The sequence below is a fragment of the Megascapheus bottae genome, chromosome 5 (assembly GCF_031878675.1).
Source record: "Megascapheus bottae isolate mThoBot1 chromosome 5, mThoBot2.hap1, whole genome shotgun sequence".
NCBI lineage: Eukaryota > Metazoa > Chordata > Mammalia > Rodentia > Geomyidae > Megascapheus > Megascapheus bottae.
Genome location: NC_143513.1, coordinates 3446573 through 3454219, shown reverse-complemented (window position 1 = coordinate 3454219; position 7647 = coordinate 3446573). Strand labels below are relative to the sequence as shown.

At 40.0% G+C, this 7647-nt stretch overlaps 1 long non-coding RNA gene across 1 annotated transcript; it reads right to left on the bottom strand.

Moving 5' to 3' along the window:
- Window positions 1-558: 558 nt before the first annotated feature.
- On the bottom strand, window positions 559-7213 carry LOC150062737 (uncharacterized). The gene is made up of 3 exons (XR_016535372.1): window positions 6367-7213; window positions 5818-5964; window positions 559-827 (listed from the first exon to the last, which is right to left on the bottom strand). It is a non-coding gene; the product is annotated as an uncharacterized LOC150062737 (long non-coding RNA).
- Between the last annotated feature and the right edge of the window lie 434 nt (window positions 7214-7647).

Below are 7647 nucleotides of genomic sequence, written 5' to 3'. Positions count from 1 at the left end.
ATGATAATGCTCAGTTTATATTGCTGTAGCATTTAAATAATGATGTTTGTGTGCATTTGTATGTCTGTGTCTCCTGGATATAATAAAAGTTAAAACACAGTATTGTATTGCCAGGTTCTTGAGAGATGGCACCAGTGGCCAAAGAGCTCCTTTTAAAATACAGTTGGAGGTTATCTCAGGACAAGTCTATTTGCCTGGCATAAGCAAGGCTATCAGTTCAATCAACACTATCAAAATAAACTACAGGGCCAGGGCACAGTGGCTCATGCCTGTAATCCTAGCTACTCAGGAGGCTGAGATCTAAGGATCAAGATTCAAAGCCAGCCTGGGCACAAAAGGATTTGAGACTCTTATCTCCAAAAGTGGGGATTGGCTCAAGGGGTGGGGCAGTAGCCTTGAGCTGAAGACCTCAGGGACAACACCCAGGCCGAATTCAAGCCCCATGACCCCCCACCACACACAAAATTACAGAATACTCACATCCTAGATGATATTTGGGTCCAAGTGCCAGAGCATTTATCCACTTCAGTTGTAATGATTGAAAGACATCTATCCAAATCTGTATCTTAGATAAATTTTGACATATGGCATAATAAATTAGACATGTTTCAAACACCGATGGAATAAAGGATTGCAGTTTCTCCTCCTTTTCCAAAGCTAGTGTAGAACATAGACCATCAAGCTTGTTGGAATGCCAAAGGTTAGTGACCTTCATGTTATGAGCCTGTATAAGCCATAGACCTTTCCAGTCTGGATGGATGGTGGCTGCCTACCTCTCTGGCTGGTCAAGGATTCAGATACTGGCTTGATTCTAGTCATGGAAATGTCTGGAAGTAAAGGACAAAAATGGATGATCAAAAAGCAGTAGCAACCATTTTCGAATTCATGCATTGTCCTAAAACAGTAATGACCTTTTGGCTTGACACCAGTGAAGGAAAAATTGAGTCCGTTGTCCTTCAGATACTTCCTCTTCTTCAAAAAATGTTCAGTCACAGACTCTGGCAACACTATCATTCCAATGATGCTTATTATCTTAATAACACCTGTCTTTTACCCTGTACACATGTTCCAAAAAAAATAAGTTAACAAAAAGAGAAGATGTTGAATTTTGTATCCTGATGTATTGTTCTGATCACAGCTGGGACCACTTCAAGGTCCAGTGAAGAATTTCTTTGGCGAGTGATTTAGGGAGGGGTGGAAAGTAACAATGTAAAAGGACTCTGGAAAGTCTTGTACACTGGGGTGTGTTCTCCCCTTCTCTCTCTTGCTGGCTCCAAGGAATTCTCACTCATGGAATCTGGCCTATCATGAAGAACTTCGCCTTTCTGTACATGATTCAACCTAATCAATCACATCAACCCCTTATGGTGGGTCACAAAAGTCCAACACATTACAGAACAACAGAGTTCTTTACTGAATCCCCAAAGGGCAAGAATAGTTCAATGTATCCCCTCCTGCCAGACATGTTTTCTAACTCCACTGGAACACCATCACAATTCCTTCTCCAGAGCAAGTTCTTCTAATTCCTTATCCCCAGGACACCTGATGTTCATCTACTTCTCAGCTGCCTGTCAACACTGCTAGTCTGAAGGGATAACATCCTTTAAGATGAAGAAAGAGGACATTTGTCATTTAGGAGACAAAATACTTCATGAGGACAACTTGTATTCAAAAAGAAATCAGGGCTGGGAGTGTGGCCTAGGGGTAGAGTGCTCGCCTAGTATGCATAAAGCCCTGGGTTTGATTCCTTGGTACCAAATACACAGAAAAAGCTGAAAGTGGTGCTGTGGCTCAAGTGGTAGAGCTCTAGCCTTGAGAAAGCCTAAAGGCAGTGCCAAAGCCTTGAGTTCTGGCAAAAGAAAAGAAAAACAGAAAAAAAAAAGATAGAAGACCACGGGCCGGGAGTTTGGTCTAATGGTAGAGTGTTTGCCTAGCATGCACGAAGACCCGGGTTCAACTCCACAGTACCATATACATAGAAAAAAGTGAAAAGTGGTGCTGAGGCTCAAGTGGTAGAGTTCTAGCCTTGAGAAAGTCCAAGGACGGTGCTCAGTCCCTAAGCTCAAGCCCAGGACTGACAAAAATAAAAGGAAATCAGACCTTAGCTAGGAAAGATGGAGAAGTTACAGAGCCTTTCTACTATCTTAAAGAAAGACTTTTAAAAAGTCAATCTGCTCCCCAAAATTAGTGGTAAAACTGGTATATGAAAGGATATGAGAATGAGAAGTGTGTGTGTGTGTGTGTGTGTGTGTGTGAACAGTGGTTTGTGTGCCTGTCCTTTCAACTGTATCACAAATTGCCAGATCTAGGTACATGGTTACATTTTAAAATTTTAATTTAATTTAATTTTATTGTTGGAGTAATATATAGATGGGTTACAGTTACATTCATCAGGTAGTAGGTACATTACTTCTCGCACATTGATACCTCATCTGTCCACCTTTCCTTCCCCTCACCCCTTCCAAACATCTTGTTTCCCCTTTCTCTTCCCTATTTCAAATAAACAAATAAACTTATAGACACTATATTAGGTAACAAAGTCAGATACAGTGCCGGGACCAACCGGCAGCAAACCAGGGTTCGCAGATTGGGGTTCCTGAAATCGGGGGCAAGGACTAGGAAGAAATAGAAGAGAGACAGACACACCAGGTCCGGGATGTCCGCAGTCCAGGTAAAGACTGCCGAGACTGCCTCGTTTATTTTCCACTCCCCCTTCTTCCCTCCTCCTGACCCCAGGAACCTCCAGGTGTTACATTCATATGGTAATTCTCAGGTCATTTACATAGAATAGGGCCAGAAAGCAATAAGACAATAAAGCCATCGTCTGATGCAAGTCAAGGTACAGTTTGATTCCACTCTGGCTCCCAACAATACAGTAATCACATGAGCTTAACCATAAGGGGAAAAAAGAGAAAAGAAATAACAGTACATTAAGAACAACAATCACAAAGATAAACCTTATTTACATATCCTAGAATTAATTTTGTTTAGTCTCATCCTACATGACCATATGTCCCTAGGTTTTAAGCTATTGTAATCCTCTGCTAGGAGAGTCCTAGATATGTACTGGTGATTACAAATGAAGGAAACCATGGAGCCTATGTTCCTTTGGATGTGGCTTACTACTTCACTTAATATGATTTTTTCCACGTCTTTCCATTTCCTTACAAATGGGGCGATGTCATTCTTTCTGAAGGCGGCATAGAATTCCATTGCATATAAGCACCATATCTTCTTAATCCAATCATCTACTGAGGGGCACTTGAGTTGCTTCTATATCTTCGCTATGGTAAATAATGTTGCAATGTGCCAGTGGCTTTAGTATGTCCTTGTTTCTGGACATTTGGAAAATGACAAGGAGTAGAAGTGCTGGGTCATATGGGATCTCTATATAGTCTTTTGAGGTATCGCCATACTGCTTTCCAGAGTGGCTGAACAAGTTTAGTAGTGGCAGTTTAGTAGAATTCCCTTTTGGCCACATCCCCCGAGTATCTGTTGTTATTAGATTTCTTGACAATGGCCATTCTAACTGGAGTGAGATGGAATTTGAAAATTGTTTTGATTTGCATTTTCTTTTATGGCCAGAGATGTCAAACATTTCTTTATGTGTCTATAGGCCACTATTATTTCCTCTTCAGAGAAGTCTGTCTTTACCCACATTTCAATTGGATGGTTTTTCTCTGAGGATTTGAGATTCAATTTTTTGAGCTGTATGTATATTTTAGATGTGAGGCCTTTGTCTGTTGTGTGGCTAGTGAAGATCTTCTCCCACTCTGTGGGCTTTCTATTTAACTTGCTAGCTATATCCTTTGCCATACAGAACCTTTGCAGTTTAATGCAGTCCCATTTGTCCAAACTTTTCTTTAATTTGCTGTGTTTCTGGGTCTTTGTTAAGAAAGTTTCAACCTGTGCCAAGGAAACCTAGCTTATTTCCTATTCCTTCTTATAAAGTTTTCAGTGTATAAGCTCTTATCTCAAGGTCTTTGATCCATTTGGAATTAATTCTGGTGCAGGTGACATAGGAGGATCCAACTTTAGTTTTCTACAAGTGTTTAACCAATTCTGCCAGCACCATTTGTTGAAAAGGCTGTTTCTTCCATCCTATTTTTTTGGCTCCCTTATCTAAGGTTATGTGACCATAGGTTTGTGGGTTGATTTCTGGGTCTTCAGCTCTATTCCATTGGTCCTCAAGCCTGTTCTTGTGCCAGTACCAAGCTGTTTTGTTTACTGCAGCTCTGTAATAGAGTCTGAAGTTTGGTATTGATATTCCTCCATTGCTGTTCTTTCTGCTAAGGATTATTTTTGCTCTATGGGGTGTTTTATTATTCCATATGAGATGTTGGATTGTTTCCTCTATTTCCTTAAAGAATGGCATTGGGATATTGATGGGTATTGCATTCAATTTGTAGGTAGCCCTTGGCAGGATTGCCATTTTCACAGTGTTAATTCTCCCAATCCAGGAGCATGGGAGGTTTTCCCACTTGCTCAGTTCTGCTTAAATTTCCTTTTTAAGGTTTCTAAAGTTTTCATCATAAAGGTACTATACATCCTTAGTGAGTTCCTGAGTATTTTATTTTCTTTGAGGCTATTGCAAAAAGAGCAGTTAATTATTTCACATCTCTGAATCTTCTTAGAGAATCACCCTGTGTCTAAGAGTTGGTCAGACTTCTAAACAGTATCTCTCTTGGAGTCAATGCTTTCTCTTCACTATATCATTATCAGCATGGAGTGATCCTCACTTCTGTAAATTTTCTCGTTTTGTAAGTTTGGACCCACTTACAGCTGTCTGGTTTTTTTCCAACTGTCTTTTATGTTTTCACTATCCTGAAGCACCTTTGAGAGTTCCTTTCAAGTGTCACTTTACTGGGCTGCTAACATCCTTATCAAAACTCTGTCCATTATGTATATCTCTTGTATTCACTAAGATCCTTCACCTGCATGTTTAAGAAATAGTTCTATATAAAAAAGAAATTGTGGGCCTGGAGTTTGGCCTAGTGGTAGAGTGCTTGCCTAGCATGCACGATGACCTGGGTTCGCTTCCTTGGTACCACATACTTAGAAAAAGCCAGAGGTGGTGCTGAGGCTCAAGTAGTAGAGCTCTAGCCTTTAGAAAAATCCAAGGACATTGCTCAGGCCCTGAGCTTAAGCCCAGGACTGGCAATAAAAAAAGAAATTGTTCTATAAATATCTAAAATTCCAGTTATATCCAAATTTATTCAGCTCACTATGAGTGACAGTTCTTGGGAAACTAAAAACCAGTGGGATATAGTGATGCTTCCTTTCACACAGGGATGAGGGCTGTTTTGTGTTGTTTTATTTGATACCAGGTATTGAACTCAAGGCTTTGTATTTTTCAAGCACTCTCCCACTTGAGCCATGCCTCTTGTCCCTTTACACATTGGTAATTTTCCATATAAGGAATCACTTTATGACCTCACAGGCCTGGGTTACAAGTATCATGTTTGGATTTGTCGTGTTGCTAGGGATGTGGTGCATACACCACTGGCCTAGCCATTGTGCTTATACAGGACCTGGAATAAAAGGTGAGTTCCGCTGTGCTTAACCGTTGCTTGAGATAGCTCATGAACTCTCAGGCCCAGATTGGCCTTAAATCACATTGCCCTTGATCTCCACATCCCAAGTAGCTACAGCCAGCATGCCTCATGACATTTTTTTTGTTGTATCTTTATCCTAAAGCTTGGGGGCCAGGAGAGGCCATGGGTGAAAGTCCCTCTTCAAGTCTAGAAATGCTATGTTAGAGGTCAGGAGAGGTTAAGTAACCCAGCTTACCTAGTGAGAATCAATTGTTCTGCTTACCTCTTTGTGGAACTGGATGATTTCTACCCAGTGGCAGGGCTGATCTAGTCTTTACACAGTCTACTTCAAAGACTGATCTTCTCTGAAGCATCCTCACAAAGTACACTAGAAATCAGACTGTATCACCTGTCTGGAAATCCCTCTAGCCTGTTACAATTGATACACAAAATTAGCTATTACACAAAATGTTCGATTTTCATTTCCTTTCCCATATTGTCGTCCTTTACCAAAAAATATGTGCCTTTATCATCCACATAACTAATGAAACTACATACCTCTCTATCAGTGTATGACAGGAAAATGAGATAAATGAAAATCAGTCACTGGTAGATCCATCATGCTTCATAATAGGTCACTGGTTGTGATTTATATCTGTTATATATATGTGACATGTGGATTAAAGGACTATGCACAGGCTTCCACTTTTTTCAATAAACTCATAGTTAAACTAAGCCCATCAGTGTATCAAACACCGCTATTATTTAACTATGTGACAACTGAGAGGATTGGACTCATGCTAGTTAAAGGTAGTATGATTATTTCTATTACCTTTTATGGCTTATTTAAACTTCAGTCCTTTTAATTCATCTGACATTTATAGTTCTAGATTTTTTTTCTACTCCAGTTACCACTTTAATTACCACTTAACCACTCAGGATCTCATGTATCTTAAACCTAGTGGAAACAAGAGTTATAGCCATCCTTGATATCCAAATCACTTATACTTGTTTCCTAAGATCTCCTCTCTATTAATATTAGTATTGAAGTATAATATATGTGTCTGAGTCTTGCTGAAGGACTAGAATATTGGGTCTGTTTTGATGTTATGGTCATTTGTAGTAACTTCTGTCACAAGTGAATCTGGAGACTGTAGACTTTTGTTAAATGTGGAATTTCTGGGTATCTTGTCTGCAGTATTGATCTTCTTCATAAAGCTTGCTCATCAAATAATCCTAATGCAGGGAGAATGGCTTCTGAGCTTCCAATTTGGAACACTTGGTTAGACTTTTCAAATTTCTTTGTAGGGGACACGGCTGGAGGCATTTCTGCCCACGGTTCTGTCTGTTGTCTGTACAACAAGCCTTACGAGAGTAATATTTTTCTTGGTTACTCACTAAAAGATGCTTTTTATCCTGTGTACAGCAACAGTGGAAGGGCAGTACCTTCTCTTCTCAGTTCCTACTTTGGTTACTAGAAAAGAGGGAAATAAATATTCCTGAAACATCCTCTGGATATGCTATAAAACAGAGGCCATGCAGGACCTGTAATTCACCGGAAGTCTCAGCCTGCAATCAGCATCTCCTACCAGATGTGGAAAAGTTGCATCCAGCTGGTTCCTGATTCCAGTTATAATGCCTCCCCCATCACAGCTTCTTCCCAGATCCTACTCCAAATGTAGGGCAAACAGATACATGAACAATCTGCTCTGTGTCCTAAACAAATTCCTGTCCCCTCAAAGTCTCTGAATATTACTTTGTGCTGCTTAGATCGGGGTGGTTTGTGATGCAACAATCCTACTAAGAAGAGGAACACTTGATTCTATAAGACAATTGGCAGTTACAGGAATTGGAGAATATGTATTTTTTGACATTTCCAAAATGCACATAGAACTTGTGTAGACAACAAGGGCACAGGGAATGACAGACTGGACAGAGAGGGGAGAAACAAAGATGTGGGTGCTGCCAAGACATCATGCCCTTAGTTGCTGATGGGAAAAGACTGGAATATACTGTTCCTATTATTTCATTCTCAGAAAAACACTAAGTATAGTATATTTTCTTGTTAAAATCAGTATAAAACTTTGTGTGTATGTGTGTATGAGCACACATA